General features: G+C 36.3%; 1 protein-coding gene across 33 annotated transcripts in view; it reads left to right on the top strand.

Moving 5' to 3' along the window:
- Positions 1-18,617, top strand: part of PTPRD (protein tyrosine phosphatase receptor type D) — a 1,372,973-nt gene that overhangs the window by 847,665 nt on the left and 506,691 nt on the right. The gene's annotated exons all lie outside the window — the stretch shown is intronic.

Below are 18,617 nucleotides of genomic sequence, written 5' to 3'. Positions count from 1 at the left end.
GGGCAGAGTATTGTGGAAATGGAGGAGCAGTGGGGCAAGGCGACCCTACCCAGGGATTCTGCTCCGTATATATCTGTATCTTTTTTTTTTTAAGAGGCAGTGATTACTGTTTTAAGGAGGGCTGGTTATGGTGAGGGGGCGAATTCTTTTTCTTTCTTTCCTCTGAACTAGTGGGGGGAAGGAGAAATAGCAGGAATCGAAGTCTACAAGGCTGCCATAGAGGAGGGGGATTGTTTTGGAGACCTTTCCAAGGCAAGAATCAAAGATTGTAGTTCTGCTACGGGAAGCTGCTGTTTTTACTCATTCCGTAGGGAAGGAGACGCAGAATTTATAATGAAAAATCCAAGTTGCAGGAAACAATTTAAAAAGAAAGCCACAACAAACCAAAGGTTCTTTGCTTTTCTGTCGATTGATTGTAGCTTTTATGTAGGCATGTGGAGAACTTGCATTGTTTATCTGCCAGGTTGGTTTTCAATTAGAAGCACTAACAAATGAAGTCAGGTTTCTTATGCTTAAAAAAAAAAAAATCTTGAACAGTAAGTATGAGATTGGCTTTCATTAATTGGGTGTTCTAGGATTCTGAATAGTAGTTCAATTCCCCAAAATCCGGACTATCGCAATCTACTTGTATTGTTTCCAGCTCCCCTCCCAGTACAGACTTGCAGAATGTCTCTGTTTTCTAAAATTCTTGAAGTGATCCCCCAAGACCAAGCTACAGTTTGTGCCTTAAGAACCCAGGAAGATTCTGGAGGGATCACTCTCTCTGTATTATCTCTTAAAGTTTGTTTTTTTTTTTTTTTCTTTTACATGCCTGTAGACATAGTGGCACTGACCTGGCAGAGCTTAGCACCCTCATTTTGAGCCTCTCAGAGACTAGTAACTGCTTGTGACTTGAGATAGATTTACTGTAGGACTTCCAGAGCTACAGACATGGTCCTGTCCCCTTGATGTGTTCCTTCCAACCATCCTGTAATAACACACATATGGGGACTTAGTCCAACCGTTGATACTTTTTATCATTTTGGCCATTCTTTCCTGTTTGAAAGTGTGCACACCCACTACTCAACTTGAGTAGAACCGAGGTGATGTACCAAGACTTGAAATATTCTGATTTAAAAGAATATTTAGATGATACTAACTTGACGATGCTAATATGAGGCTATCCAGGACAATGCTTAGTAGATATTATACTTATTTTGAAAGCATACTGTGTTATATGCCACAGATAGATATTATTTTATTGACTTAACAAAGATAGAATAAATGTTAAATGCTAGATGTCCGAATTCTTGAAATAGACACCCTAAATGGACATAGAAAGAAAATGTCCTTACCTCCCACCTCCCATAATTATGTACTGTACTTTGCTTTTCAATGGAGCTAGCAATTCTGTGACAGATTTTTAAAATTCACCCTCACGCTATCAGCTATTATTGTACTTTCAAAGTGTGAAATTGACAAGCTGGTCAGTTTCATGAATTCAGCTGTCAGATTGTGTCCAGTTAAAAATTGCTAAAAGCTGTAAATGTGCCTGCCTGGAATTTTCTTTTGTAAAGGAAAGACAGCAAGAAGATGAGGATTAAGGGGTGTTATTAATTGTACATCCTTTAAAATAGGTGCGCTCCACTGTGAGTTTTATCACTGGCTGTTGTTGGGAAATATATGCAGATTTTTACTATTTTAAAAGTGGCATTCAGTTTGTGTCAGTATTTCATTTACAATAGTCAGCACTTTACTTCGAAATTATCTGTTCTTAAAGCCCTCAGTAATAATAGTATAATGAGTGAAATTCAAAGAAGAAAATTGTCTCTCAAATATATCTTAATATATTTGAGTAATATATTACTTTTGTAATGACATGTAAAGAGATGGATGTTAAATATTTTATTGTGGAGGTTATGTAACACAAATTCTTGGACCAGTGTGGTTGTAGTTACTAAAGTAATGAAATGTGGTGATCTACTTCAACATATGTGTATTTTGGTAGATAATCATGAAAGTAAAAATAATTAAAGTATTAAATACAGTGATTTGATTTGCCTTTTAAGATTGACATTCATTTAAAGCCAGAATATCTTAAAGTCGAGAACTGAGAATCGGAATCCCCTCATCTGCTGCTATTTGCTAAGCCACTAGGGGCCTGTATAACTGTTCTTATATCCAGGAGATACCCTCCTATGGCATATGCAAACCCTTCCTAGAGAGACATTAAAATAAAAAAAAAAAGTAGGCAGTCCCCTAAGTTTTTGTTTTTAGCCTATTAACTCAGACTCTAATGTTAGCCATAGACATTGATTGAAGAGTTTTTCAAGAACACTAGTTTAAGACCATGGTGGTGTAAGGTGATTTTTCATATAAAATGTGAAACAGAAGAGGTATTTGTGCAAATTCATATGTGATCTCAGTTTCTCAGTGTATATCAAGGATAAACAAGTAGGAACATTAATAACTTTTTTATTGGGCTGATAAGGATGTCATTTGCATAATGTAGGGTTAAAAGATAAATGAAACAGAATTACTCTAAGGAAAGTGTAGTCATAGATTGATGGTGTGATTAAACTAGCTTTGTAAGTGCTGTGCAAGTTAGTATGGAAGGAGAATCTGAGGCTGTGACTCCAGTGTAGTCAGCACTTGAGGGACCTGGGCTGAAGATGGACTATACATTTTTAAGTGTCAGTTTCACAAATTTGAAATCGACCAGCTGTGGCAATCTTGATAGACATTAGGCAATAAGGTCAAGTATACTTACACTGTTCTTTTGTTGATTTTCAGTTTTTCAAACTGACAAGGGTGACTATTTGTAAAAGAGCCCACCAATGGCATTTGCATATTGGATTTCCTTCAGACTGAGCTTGATTTATCAAGCCATTAAACAGTTCTATTTTTAAAAAGATTCTATGGAAAAATAGGAATTCATTAACACAATCACATATGAAAAGTACCATTTCAGGAAAGATGGATTCCTCAAGGTGATTTTGCTTTCAAACTACCCTTCAGTTTCAGCTGTGCGTCTGTGGGTAGTCTGAGAGTTTGAGTATGTGTGTGCTCTAACTTGTGATCCTGAGAGCATCAAACTTTTACACTCAGGTCTTTAAATCTAAGCACTTAACCTTTGCTCATGGTTACCCTCCTAATTCCCCCCAAAGTTTCTGGTTATCTCAGAAATGAACTTTACCTTTGACATAGTGTGCTCAACTTAGTGGCCACAAAATACACCTTTAGGATTTGTATTATAAGATATATGAAGTGCTAAGTATACAGATGTTAAGTATCCAGTTTTCCAGAGTATTCAAAGAATGTATTATGTTTTTTTCTTATTTTCTTAAAGGGACAGTACTTTTTGGTTGAAAAGTTTAGTGTGAGAAAACAAGTTATATTTTAAGCTACGCCTACTCTGGGTGCTTTTTTGCCCTAAGGAGTTATTCACCTTTTCTTTGTACTGTTTGGTTTCTTTGAAAAAAATCTTTTCTGGAAGCTGCTTACTTGTGATGGCAGAAAGGCACCTTGCAGCCTGAAGCAAAGTCTATGTTTAAAAACATTTCTTTTTGTATTATTAATGATTTGCCAAGAAAGAGCAAAGGGAAGAGTTAATTCTTTCCGTGCACGACAAGATTGAGGATTCCTGTATAACACGTCAACTAAGAAATCTGATAATGCGGAAGAAGATTGCTTGGAAGGGATTTGTCAATGAATTGTATTCCCACAAACATCACTTGTTTAAGCTTCTATAATTTCATAGCACAGTGATATTTCCACCAAAGGATTGGTTTGTTTGGGGATATGTTTTCTATATGAATAATCTCATTTGCTTCTAATTAGTAGTTGGTAACACTTTTAAAATTTCATGCTTGACTTGCATTTGTTTTGACAATTGAAGTGTCCAACTCCCCCTCTTCCCCATTTTTAAAATAAAAATGTGTTTCGGCTCTTCACAATTAGTCCCTTAAGAAAGATAGCTGAAAGAATATATGGCTTGTGCTTCATGATTGTTCATTATATGAAATTATAGCCTTACATGTAAGAGTTCAGCATTTCCTTTGCGTCATAAGTCTTGGGGAGGTCAAAGAGCAAATGCTTATACGTTACAGCAGTCTCTGACCTAATGCAGCCTAAATAATAAAGTCATGACGGTGGTGCTAGACTGAAGCATTAATGAAATAGAATTCTTACAAGAAGTATTTCACAAAATTACATTTAAGGCCTCTGCCCCTCGTTTCTCCTCTAATAAATTACCCATTTGTTTTCACGTAATCATCAGTAAGTTTGCATTTTATTCTTTTGACATTTTATTTATCAAATATTTTTAAGACTTAATGTTAAAATAATTTAAGTGTTATATCCACATGTACTGCTATACACTCAAAACAATGTGTCAGGTGGAGAGGGGGAGGGATGACTAAAATAATGCCTGTAAAGCCCAGTGTTCTCCTTCTCAAGATAATTCATTCAGTATCTTTCTGTTCATTATTTTCTATTTGAGGCTGATATGTTTAATTGGATCGTGTCAATACTTGTCAGTTTGTCTATAGCTTTTTAAAAATTACCAAAAAATAGAGCAAAACTGAACTCTTTCTTCACTTTCCACCTTTGCTGTCCCTTGAATCAAATCCTATGTCATAGATCAGTAAGTTAAATGAAGGAATTGACAGTTTGGAAAGCTAAGACAACTAATTTTGTCTATAAGCCAGCAGATCAGGTGTCTCGGCAGACCAGTAATGTTGAGACCGCTTAGAGGATCCTTGCTCCCCCCCTGCAGCACACATGTCTTGCTTTCCTTTGCAAATGACTGCTCTTAGGTGGCAGGCTCTTCTCTGGCTTCTTCAGCATTTACAACAAAATATAAAAGAAAATGCAGGCATCTGAGGCTAGGCTTTCTGTAAATTCTTTGGATTTTCACTGACCAGAAACTCTTCTTAACTTTGACATTCAAATAACAATGTCAGGAGCAGTGTGACCTTTACCACATTGCTATTTACTGGATTTAAGCATTGTAACTCTGTCAGTTTCATGAAATTGATTGAATTTATAAATTCTTAATTGTATTTTTTTAACAGCCTTCGAGCTATATTCCTTAATGTAGCAGTAGCTAACTAAATTGAGACTGCCCGTTGCATTTAGAAAATAGCACTTCTTAGTATTGCTTTTATATTAGGAGATATTGAACCTTCAAATATATAAAGGGATTCTCTGTATCATCGGGTCACAAGTAATAAGAGACTTATCTTTTCAGCTTCAGTAAATCAACCTTTATTAACAAAAATTTTTTGTTAGCACTGAATATATAAATAATTGAAAATTAGTTCTTGTTCAATCTTATTTAATCCTTCTAGTATATAATGTATATGAAACTAATGCTAAACATTGCAAAATCTCAAGGTACTTCCTTCCTTCTTTCCTTCCTCCCTTATCCTTCTTCTTCTTTTGCTGTAGTGAAAAGAACATAAATTTGGTACAAGAAGATCTGAATTTATACATCCGTTTTGTCACTTATTGTCTGTAAAATCTTGGGAGAAGTTGTATAACGTTTCAGTGTCTTGGTTTCACTGTCTGTAAAGTGGAGGAAATAATCATAGATATAATGAAGACCCAATAGATAATGAGAATTTGTCTTATTTTTCATTTTAAACACATTCTGGTTGTAAGAGTTTTGTTAGGAACATGTTATATTCATCATTTCTAGTTTTCACGATAGAGTTTTGCTGTCTTTAGTTATCTGCTACACATTATTGCTACCTGATTTAAAAGTTAGGACTTGGATGCGGATGTTTTGCATGTTTGCCCAATTTGCATCGTGCTGTGGACATGCTATACTTACTACGCATGCTGGAACTACCTTTCCTTTCCAGCATGTTTATTGAAGTCTGTATATATCAGTATGTCATGGTACGCAATCTCAAAAAGCTTTTAAAGGGAAAGCAAGAAATGGTTTTACCTAAAATATACAAAGAGTATTTTGCTTAAAAGTAAAAAAAAAAATATATTAATAGATTCTTGATGATATTTGATGTGAAACTGCAGTCTGGGGGAAGAAATGTTTAGAAAAGCAGTTAATTAAAATACTGAACCAAAAACTTGCTTTTTTTTTTTCTTTAATGGTAGTGCATCTTAGAAAGCTCCTTAGCTCTTTGCTCAGTGCAGCTGTCCTTCCCCGAAAGATTGGGTTTCAAGAGCAATGATGGATGGTGGGTGCCTGTAGCCAGTTGTGGGGTTTGTTCTGAGGTCAAATGTATTGATGGAGGATAGGAATTTACTGCCTTCTGTCTCTCGCTAAGATCTGCCAGTACAATTTCACAGAGAAAAATTAGACTAGACACATCAAATGCTGATCCAGTGTCCCATTATAGGTCAAAAAGACATTTGTTTCCAATGTTTAAAATATTTTTTAACCGCCCCCCCCCCCTTCCTCATGTTCCATCCCAACTAAAGGGACATACTGAGTGTGTGCACTAAGGGTTTTTTACTATACAAGTAGACCCTGGCCTCTCTGTAAAAACAATCCAAACTACTTGTAGTAGTAACTTAATTGAAATATTATTAAAGGATTTTAAGAGAGAAACAAAGTATGCTTAACGATGTCTCTGGTTAAAATAGTCCAGTGTGATTATTTGATACATGGTTTTATATCTTATTTTAAATGGATCTATCAAGAGTATTTGACTAGTTGTAAGTAATAGTAATCTATTGGAAATGAATTACATATTCTGAATCCACTTAATGACCAAGGGATAATTTTCACTTTCTTCCTGGGCGGGAAAGAGAGGGAATTGTAATATTTTTTTTAATTTTGTTTTTAACGTTTATTTATCTTTTGAGAGGTAGACACAGAGTGTGAGTGGGAGAGGGGCAGAGAGAGAGGGAAACACAGAATTCAAAGCAGTCTCCAGGCTCAGAGCCGGCAGCACAGAGCCCGATGTGGGGCTCAAACCTACAAACTCTGAGATCATGACTTGAGCCAAAGTCAGATGCTTAACTGACTGAGCCACCCAGGCGCCCCGGAATTGTAATCTTTTTTAGAGGAATATATTTTGGGGAAACATCTTCCATTGAAAATATCCCATGGATGGTAGTTGTTCTCTCTGAGTTCTTTGACACTCACTTTTTCCATCAACATTATTTCCTCTTTATTAGATATTTTGGCCAGTGTGTCTCTATCTCTATACTAAACTCTTTTTTTTTTTTTTTTAGTCATTTCATCTACGGCCCACTTCAGGTCACCATTTGTCCTGTCTACTGTGGTATACCTATCCACCTCTCATAGAAGCAGTAATTTCTGCATAGATGATCTTCAAAATAAATTTCTCAACTTCTCAATGGAGTTCCAGACCAGATTTTTAATCTGCTTGTTAGATGATTGAGAAATAGAAGCTCTCCTGGATCCCACACTCTGCATTTTATAAACCTAAAATATTATCCTCCATCCATACTCAAACTGACATTTTTTTTTCTTGGTACCTCATTATCTGATTTATCCCTGAACCAGAAACTTGGGCGTCACCTTTATCTCCTTCCTTCCTTTTATTCTTGACTCCATCCAATTTTGCACATTCGATTCCTGTAATCTCTTTTAACTTTATCACTCCCTTTCTACTGCTTCCTTTCCTGCGTTGTTGACATGCTCAACACACCATTCATAGCTTCCTAAGCAAACTCTGTGTTCTCACATTTCTCCTCTCAATGCTTCCTAAAACGTTTTGCTTTCTGAAAGGCCAACTTTCTCAAGTCTGCACATTCAAGAGCTAAATCCTCAGCACAGAATTCCAAGCACTTTGCATTTGAACCCTAACCTACATGACCAACAGCCTCTGTCAGACAACCCCAGGTGCTCATCTTCCTGCAAGTTCAGAATCCCTGACATCAGGAAGAAGACTGCTCTCGGGCACCTCCAGTTCTGGCACTGTTTCTGGAATCCTTTGTCTCCTTACCAGCTATCCCAACTTGCATCCATTGAAATCCTTCTAATTATTCTCTCATTTTCTAATTCTCAGCTCAAGTACTGTGCCCTTTTCTTTGAATTTGGTTTGAGTTGAATTTAATTGAAATCAAGAATGTGAGGAATAATTATTCATTTGAAACGTCTAATGATGCTCGGGACACTGAGGTAGTTAAAAACTAAGTTTCTTTTAATTTTTGTGAAGCATAATAGCAGTGGCTGATGCATCAAGTCATAATAGTGATAGTTGCTAGAATTTACTGAGTGCTTACTATGTGCCAGGCATTCAGCATAGCACTTTTTTTTCAGCACCACATTTAATCTCTAAAGTAACTCTGTATAAATTTGATGTTTTTATTATCATCAGTTTATTTAGAAGGAAATGGATTCATCGAGAGGTTAAGTGATTTGCCCAAGGTTGCATAGATATAGTAAAGACAGAACTTAAAGCCAAGATTTTAAGTCAAGCAATATTACAATCCCAACTTTTGTCTACTCCGGTCTTAACTCTCACTATATGATTCTTGTGTGTGACGGGATTTTTAAAAATTTATTTCACATATACCAGGCAAATAAGACCAATATAGTGCCGTCTTGACCCAAATTCAGGAAAAATCTTGGGCATTATGTAGGTTTCCAACATTTCTGATGACTTTCTTCTGCTCCTTTCTCTGTTTGGGACTGGAGGCATTGATTTTTTTTATACTTAAGTTGTTTGGATTAGATGGCTTAATTTTGGCAGTTGCCTTCTAGCTCTAAAATTTTATGCTTTTCATAAAGCAGTGACACAACTGCCTGAGCTTTGGATCAGAAGTGGTTAAATGAAATATTTCCACCAAGAATAGTTTTTAAAATCACAAAGGCTGGTATTTTCATAACTGCCCAACAGGTAAGGAATCAAAGCACTTTGTATAAAGAGAAATATGGATCCAGCAGGATTATCTGCAGAGCGTCCTCCCATCAAAGAAATGAAATTATGCCAAGTGACTGAGATATATGCATTCTATTTATTGGCAGCCTGCCCTATGCAGTTTTATCTGGGAAATTCCATCACTTATAATGTCTCTTCTCAAATACTCTATTTTCACTGCCTACCTGTTAATTTCATTATCAATATCAGATGGATGACTTGGTAAGTTTTTCTCCATTTAATCTGTTTTATGAAGGTTCAGCTTTTTTCTTTGTCAGTTTTTGGAGGCCTATTTCTGATTAATTATGATTTTATAAATAATATAATACAGGATTTATATTTGTTTGATGATTTGGAAAATTATTTTTTCTCTGACAACAAGCCACCCTGAAGTTCTAAATCTGATATGGTACATAAACTAGAGTTATGTGAAAAATTCTCTAGTCCATTATGGCTCTTACAGAAATGTCAACCATTAAGTATTCTTTGCCCAGGTTTCCAAACTACTTCTCCCAATTGTATACTGTCTTGTTTAGCCATGTTTTCCTATGACTTAATATATAAACACAATCTCCTAGAAGCCTGGGGTGGGGTATCCTACTTTCTTTGGGTGATATGTAGTGAGGGTTCTCCAACAGTGACGCTCTTATTGTGTTTTGATGATAATAGTTGTAAATTAAGAATGACAAGTTCAGTAAATGTTATGTGTATTCAGATACTACCTAAGAAATGATTGCCTGAATGTACTTGAGTCTGATTTTACTGTTGTCCAGACTCAACTTGATCTATGATCTAGTTTTACCAAAAAAATCAGGAAATATAGAATTTAAATTTTGATTTAAAATTTATCATTTAAAATATGTTTTCTCTAAATAACTTGTCATTCCCACATATACCAAAATGAATATTAACTTTCTTCCAACCAAATTATTCACTATCTTCTCATAGGCTAGCAGATACCTGTTGGCAAGGTCCCTGTCATTTTGCCCAGATTGCAGCCTCTGTGTTTAGTTGGGAATGCACTATAGTTGCTTCTCTTCTCTGCAACCAGTGTGATCTTTAAGACACTCAAATATGAGCAAGTAGTCCCTCTCCTTCAAATATGCTTCTGCTTCCCCATTTCCTTCTTTTTAAGGCTTGACCTGCAGCAAGTCACCTGGCTCTTGATACCTTTCTCTCTGCCTAGCTCTTGCCACCTTTCCATCCTCATGTTCATTATCTCTGTTCCCCTCAGTGCACACCTCAATGCACATACATTCCAGCCATACTAAAGTATTTGCTGTTTCCAAGAGGCACTACTCTGTTGACTCTTTCATTTGTAATTTTGAGAATATCTTCTCTCTTCTGTGTGTGAAGTTCCTTCCTCTTCCTTTTTTTCCTGAGTCACCTATTCCTTCAGGTCTTACCTTAGCTGACAACTCTTCCAAGAGGACTTCCCATTCTCCCGAGTGGATACCCTTTCTTTATGCACTAAACAAGCACTGAATAAATTTGACACCTAGCCTATATAATAGTGCATTGTGATTGCTTGTCTGTGGTCTGATTGATTACAAATTCTTCGAAGCTAAAACCCATGTCTTTTCCCAGTGGCATCTCTAGCACGTAGCCCATGGCCTGGCTCAGTGTAGTCAAAGTATTGGCATAATTTTATTATGTATTCCATGAACAAATTAATTGTGCACAGAAAAATCAGAGATGGACTAGTTCATGGCCCAAATCTTATAACCCATATGTTTAATATTTAACTCTACAATTTATGATAATGCCAGTTGCTCTTTAGTAATTTTTATTTTACTTGAGCTAAGTTCCACTTACCTACTTCTCTACTAAACTAAGACAAAGCCAAATATGAGTATATTGTGTGTATCTACTCATATGTCACTAGACAAGACAAATCTGCCTTTACATCTGGCTGGGGTAGGAATTCCCAGATGCACTTAATTCTGACACATGGTCATTATTGAACCAAAAGCCATTGCCTGGCATGATTATAGCTTGTATTTGTTTTCATTTTAAAGGGCTTCATCCAGGCTGCCAAATGTACAACAGGTGCCTTAGTTTTATACTTGCCAATCTGTTGTTATTCAAATGACCGCCCTAACAGAGACTAATGGTATCTAATAAAATTGATCTCAGTTCTGGCAAGCCAAGCTCACAAGAGCAAGAGTGGTAGGAAATGCAGTGTGAAAGTACACTGGTGGTGAATGTGGCTTGTGAAGCATACATTTTTTAGAAGATGACATATGTCTCACACATAGGCCCCTGATTACGTTTAGCCATGGAAATTTTCCACAGTCCAGTATTATGTGAACATTAGGATTTGTAACATCTAATATTATTTTCAATGGACTTGTTGGGTGGCATGTGGACAGGACTGGCAGTGCCACCTTAGTGAGTAGCTCTGCCATATTTGTAAGGCACACCCAGGGAATCTTTTCATGCTAAACAGCTGGCATGTATGATGGCTTTTATTTCCTGTCATCAGAGATTTGCCTCACTGATTACATAAAGTCTCAGTAAAGACTCACATATTAATAGAGTTAACCAGGAGAGAAAAGTGTCAGTTTGCAAACAGGAGCTCATGTTTGGACATTTTCATGCAAACAGTGTATATGATTTCTTGGGTTTTTCTCATGTTTTACAAGAAGCTGGTTATGGAAACCTTTGCCACCAAAGGAAATAACCTTTGACAATTGGCTAACAGAGCTTAAATGTAGAATAGTTGGCAAAGGTTAGAACCAGATCTCACAGGGATATAGAATTGCATGCTTTTTCTGCAAGGATTTTAGAGACTTCATTTTACTACTTACCTGCTCTCCCATTTATATATTCATCTTCAGAGTGCCCTGCATTAAACTCTGCTACATACAGAGTATTGTGGGGATATACAAACGAGCAAAACACTGCTAAGTACAATTTGCATCGAAAAATAGACACAGATCTGGATTCTTAAGATTTTGAAAAATTTGTGCTACCCTAAAGTCCATTTCCTATTGGAGAGCTTTGTGTTGTCATGTGGAAAAAAGCCATTCATGGAAAAAGTTCCATCATGATCGTAGGACTTACAGGATTCACTAAATAGTAATACTAATCATTGCTGGAATAAGAAAGAGTGGTTAGATCCTTAGCTACTAGCCACACGTCACTTAGATCCATAGTTAATTGAGCTCATCTAATTTCCTGTGACCCAGCATATAGAATAGTTCTTAGGTTAGGATTTGGCTATTATTGGACCATCTTTTTGTATTATTTATACCCATCCTACTTGAAAAAGGATTTGCGGCAGCTATTAAATCATATGCTTCATTATCCTTAATAAATCACCTTGGTAGAGCAGACAATGGATTATTGTACAGATGGTTAGCTTCTATGAGAAATTTTTTAAAATATGCATCTTCTTAGCCTCATTCTGACTGATACTGTATTTCAAAGCATTTTTAAAATGATAGAGCCCTTAATGGGGTATGTCAAACTAGTCACTTAGTGAGTGTTGTTCATACTAGTATACATAAATAAAAGTAACATAAATGTGATTAACAATGTTTAACAAATGTATTTAAAAGGGTTGTTACCATTTCTGATTGTATAAATTTTTCAAAATCATCTTCATGATTTAGAAGAAAAAAATGCACAATGTTGTAGGAGGATTTTATAGTAGTAATGTTTTTTTGCAACTGGAATTGAGAAAAATAATGAAATAATCAAATAGATAAAAACTTGCATCTACAAGCCTGTGTGAACATAGTAATATCTATAAGTAAAGGGGAAATATTATCTTTTAGATATTTTATGCATAAGATTCTTTCTATTTCTTGATTGCTTAGGTACCAGAGTGACAAACTACACTGTGTTTTCATATCACCAGATGACAGCTGAACACATTTGTTTGTAAAAAAGCAACATTGGCCTCTTTGCCATAGGGATAACCATTTCTCAGAGAGTGAATGGGGAATTTTCTGAAGGTGCTAGAAAGGACATTAGATTAAATCTCCTGTTGTTTTGCTGAGGAAACTAAGAGCCCAAGAATAGAAGAGACTTCACCGTCCCAGCTAGCCCTTCAGCCGTGGTCTTCTGAATTTTAGGCTATTCTTTTCTGTCGTTAACGCTGTCCCTGTTATACTGCCAGGAATGGGGTCCTGGCCAATGCATTGCTGCTTCTCATTTGGAGGAAGGTTCTATATCAGACAATGTCTGCTTTGACGAGGAATCGACTGCCTTTTCTCATCAAAACTCAAAGGAAAGAAAAGGATGTAGATCTTCTTTATCACATATATATGTATGTACATACATATATATACACACACACATCCATAAGATGCCAAGTGTCCTTATTAATTAAAATGAAATATATTTATAAACTCAGTTGTGCTGTTGGTGGTGGGTGTCATACAGAACAACACAGACACAGAACATCGCCATTGTTGCACAAAGCTGTGTTGGACAGCTCTGGCCTATCTGATCGGTCTGAAACATCATTTGGTATTTTTGAGGTTTCATATATAATAAAATAAAGGTAGACCATTTACGTAATGACAATACCCATTGATCGTAGTAGGAAAGAATGTACCTGCCAGATGTAAGTGAAAGATATTGTGTCTCAGAAATACATCCTCAAGGCAAGTGAATTGATGGCCGAGTCATTGCTTTCTGTCTAATGACAAGTATACATACTCTTTATTTTGTACCTGCTTAGTGTAGAGGAATACATTTGTACTGTGGCCAAATAAGGAAACAAATTAAGGATATCAGTTCCACCACATCTCCTCTGATTTCGTCAGCAATCTTTTCTGTTATTTTCCAAGTGATTTTTGTTTGTATTTCAGCCATTTTCACTGCAGAGATATACCAGGATTATGGAGTGGCAATATGGTTGAAAGAAGGGGCTCAATAGTGTGATTATATAATTTAACATCCTAACAGGATGCTGTGACAGTGAATGGGGACACTTTTAATGGACAACAGGTATAGACTCGGCAACCTGGAGAGTTCTGATATCTTAAAGTTCCTTATGCAGAGCAGAGCAAATATGTCTTGGTTAGGTCGGCTGAAATGGGCAGGAGGAAGGCCCGAAGGACATCCTGGGGATGCAGTAGCATTACCTAGCCTCCTCTTAGCATGTTTCTTACTATCCTTTTGCTTTATTACAGTAATCTTGAATTGTGTCAGGGATCAAGCCAGTCCTGTGTCACATGTCACACGTAATAATGACAATCATGTATCAGAAAAACTGTTGGAAGCTATTGTAAGAAACGTGGGGCAGATGAGGACTCCAGATTCACCCCTGACAATCCGGTGGGGATGAGAGGTAGAGTAGTCGAGACAATACTGGACCTGTACCTTAAGCCCCATCCCCCACCTCTCCTGCCCTCCTTGTTGCCTTGGCAAGGGGTCAAAGCTCAGTTTAATTTTTGTAGAACGATAATAGAATAGTCAGATGAAGGAGGAGGGATAAAAACTAAACTACTTATAACAGTTCCTGGAAACGTAGCCTCACTTTTCACCCATCCAGTCTCTCCTTTGGTCACAGAACTTGAGATAATTGTTCCCAAATGCCTTTCTTTTTTCCTTTCACATCTTAAGTCTCTATCACCTCCTACAGGGAGCATCACAGATCCTGGTATTTTTAGTTGCAGCCTTTGCATTTTGCAGGTAGATTTTTTTTTCTTTTGCATTGTTACTATAGTTATATAAAGAAGTTGCTTTGTTTTAAAAATGCTTTAAAAAGTAGTTACCCATTAGGTGTAGTTTTTTGTTTGTTTTAATCCGTTCTGAGACTCTTTGTCGGTATGTACCTCCAGTTATATAATCAAAATTCACAAAAACAGCTTTTGGAGGGATAAGTGTTTTTAAAGGCATACAACCAATTTGTGTATTAAGCAGTACTTGTTGCTTTAAAGAAAATGCAAAGGTCTGTGTTAGGGGCAGAGGATTGTCCACACCCAATGCTGAGGGTGTTTGGCATCTAATAAATTGCTGTTTGCTTCAGACCATGAACAGTGTCTCCCACCCCTTTCTCAGAAAGTCTCTCAACTATACAAATAATAAAAGTTGTTTTCATTTCTGTTATAACAGATTGATTTATTTCCTTACCAAAAGGATTTGTGGCGGGGATGGGAGTGCTTATGCTTCCTGACATTTTCAGCTTCCCCTGTAACAGAGTGAAAAAGTGGAAGGTCTACTTTGGGCCAATTAATCCACCAGAGCCTGAGGAACCTCACCTCTTGCAAAGTCTCATTTTTCAAGTCTTGGCTTTTTATTGTGAATATAGTTACCATCTCTATCAGTAAGCAAGGTGAAAATCAGGTTCCTCTTGTAATTAAAGATCTAAATCTTGATGGTTGTAAGAATATTATGATAAGGTCAGGAGCTATATAAAACAGCAACACATTTTCACCCAAGCAAGATTTAGTAGTTGATCTGCTGAAGCCCACCACACTGCAGTCATGGCTTATAGTGCTCTAGGTGAGAACGTAGAACTTAAATTTGTCATTATAGAAAGAATACTGAGAACTCTTAGGTAAGGTGACATGGTGATCCATACATGACACTGGTAGAAGTCTCTCCTACATATTGTTACATGCACTGTAGAATATGCAATATTAGATCTGGTGTGGTACTATAATTAATTGATGTAATTGGTGCCAAAGGGTTGCTAGGTCCATTAAAGGGGCAATTAATCATTTTCTATCATTTTATTATCTGGAAAAAAATTAAGGATGGGCATGATCAGTTTTCAGAAATATGTGGTTTATGTGTTAGTATTTTAAATTTATGTAATGACACCCCTGCCAAATTAAATACGAGTCCCCAAGTGTAGCCAGCATTCTGAGTAAAGACCAGAAAGGCACAGAATTGTGGAACATCCCACTTGGGTGTGTCTGACAGGGGCAAAGTAAGAAAAGGTAGCTTGGGTTACAACAGGGTGATTTGAAAGAAAACGTGACTCCAAAGCTGTTTTTCTATGCACTGCTCTAACACAGTGGTCGAGTGATACTGTTTTCACCTTTCTATACCCTTTTCTTCTTCTTTTTTAAAAGTTTATTTATCTATTTTGAGAGAGAGAGAGAGAGAGAGAGAGAGAGAGAGAGAGAGAGAGAGGCGAGGGGCAGAGAGAGAGAGGGAGAGAGAAAATTCCAAGCAGGATCCATGCTGTCAGTGCAGAGTATAATGCGGGGCTCAATCCCACGATACTGATCATGACCTGAACCAAAACCAAGAGTCGGATGCTTAACTGACTGAGCCATGCAGAAGTCCCTACCCTTTTATGTTCTATTTTAAAGTGAAAAAGTAGTATAATCTAATTACAAAAAATTTACACCAGAAAAAAAAAAAGTTACTAATAATCCTGTCACCTGAAAACAAACCATGGTCTGACTTGAGTAAAAGTTTTGGTCCTTTATACAATATGGTGAGTTTGCTGCTCAGTGCCTTGTCAGGGCACATTGTAGCATAAATATGTTTTTCCCATCTTACCTCACTGTGACCATTGTCTTTAATGGCTGCCCAATGTATCATTGACTCGATGTGTCTATTTCCCAATTGTTAGCCATATTTGTTGTTTTACCTGATTTCTCTCACTATTCCAAGTACAAAGCTTAGAAGAATATTTTAATGGAGATAACTTTTTTCTATATTTTGCATTATTTCTCTTAGGATACATAGAAATGGCATCATTAGGTCAAAGGATATGAATGTTTTTATGTCTTTGAAACATTTTGCCAAACTGCATTCCAGATAGGAGGTATGTGTTGATAATGTCGCCATTAATGACTAAGGATACTAGTTTCTATTTCCCTTGGTCAGTATGAAAATAATCCTATGGGCTATTGTTGATGTAATAGGCAAAACACTCACTTCTTATTTTTTAATATGAATTTCGTTAATTACTAAAAAAGTGGTAATTTCCCCCTAATGTTTGTTTGCAAGTAATTATTTCTGTTAAATGAATTGTCTTTACATGTCTTTTGCCTCAGGGTTTTTATTCATTAGTTCATGTTCCTTATATTATTGGGCATATTAACTCTCTGTCATGTTTGTAAAGAATGTACCTTAAGTCTCTTTATTGGTCTTACTTTAGTAATTCATTTTACATGCAGAATTTTTATTTATAATTTTACATAGTCAAAACTGTCAATGATCTTTTTCTCTATTATGATCCCTATTACATTTAGAACTAGAGATCTTTTCCTTTCCTAATATTCTCATTTAGTTTTTCTGGTGTTTTCTTCCCTTATTACTACTTTACATCTATTCTTCAATCAAGTGCTTCTCAAACTTATGTAGATAGTGAAGCATTTGGGGGGCACCTGGGTGGCTCAGTCGGTTAAGTGAAGCATTTGGAAGTACTGAATAACCATGAAATATCATTACATTTGTATCTAGCGTGCAAACCCGGTACTGTTTTGTTAAAAGAAAGCATATTTTTTTATTTTTTTGTTTTTTAAAATTTAGATCCAAATTAGTTAGCATATGGTGCAACAATGATTTCAGGAGTAGATTCCTTAATGCCCTTTACCCATTTAGCCCATCCCCCCTCCCACAACCCCTCCAGTAACCCTCAGTTTGTTCTCCATGTTTATGAGTCTCTTCTGTTTTGTCCCCCTCCCTGTTTTTTATATTATTTTTGTTTCTCTTCCCTTATGTTCATCTGTTTTGTCTCTTAAAGTCCTCATATGAGTGAAGTCATATGATTTTTGTCTTTCTCTGACTGACTAATTTCACTTAACATAATACCCTCCAGTTCCATCCACGTAGTTGCAAATTGCACTATGAGGCATTTATCCACGGGATACAGGTGTGCTGTTTCGAAGGGACACATGCACCCCCAGGTTTATAGCAGCAGTATCAACAATAGCCAAAGTATGGAAAGAGCCCAGAAGAAAGCATATTAGAAATCCACAACCAAGCATTATATGTACATATTTTGTTTTGTTTTGTTTTGTTTTGAGAGAAAGCGTGAGCAGAGAGAGGGGCAGAAAGAGAGAGAGAATCTTAAGTAGGCTTCATGCTCGGCACAGAGTTTGATGTGGGGCTCAAGCCCACAACCCTGGAATCATGACCTGAGCTGAAATCAAGAGTTTGATGTTCAAGTGACTGAGCCACCGAGGTACCCCTGCAGAGATTTTTTTTTTTTTAAGTTGCCAAACTAAATGGTCTGTTTTTAATCAATCAGTTTTTATGTTACTATTCATAAATTGGTATTTTTTGTTTGTTTAAATATTTATTAGAAAATGAAATGTTTAGTGAAATAGCTACATTAAGTTAATTTTGAGTTAAATTTGAGAGGGTGCTATTAGTTGATTTTAGAAGTGAAGTATTTCCAAGCAGCTCATAGAACCTAGATGTTTCCATGAAGAGGAATATAATTTGATAATCTCATCTTCAGATCATCTGTAGGTCATTTGTAGTTTAACACAAAGCAAGATTCTAAGATTACTTATCCCCAAACTAGTCTGTTCTTCCCTGGCTATTTGTAATGCTCCTTTAAAAATAATCTTATTTGAAATCATTAAAAGTTTTATATTGAGTTTTATTTTTCTATAGGTCTATGACTCAATTAGTTATAATACTCTTTGGATTATTACCTTTTTTCCTCCCTCTCTGTTGTCACAGCCTGTTAGGCTGAGCCCTTTCTCATATTTCTCTTACAAAATTTTCTTCAGTAAATTCTCCAGTTTATTTTTTTAAATGAACTCTAGTTGACCTAAAATTTTGAGTTAGAAAGCAAGAAGCCTTAATTCAGATATTCACAAAATATCATTGGACTTACTCATGTTC

The sequence above is a fragment of the Panthera onca genome, chromosome D4, assembly GCF_046562875.1.
Source record: "Panthera onca isolate mPanOnc1 chromosome D4, mPanOnc1 haplotype 2, whole genome shotgun sequence".
In the NCBI taxonomy this organism is placed as follows: Eukaryota; Metazoa; Chordata; class Mammalia; order Carnivora; family Felidae; genus Panthera; species Panthera onca.
This window is presented reverse-complemented; position numbering and strand designations above follow the sequence as displayed.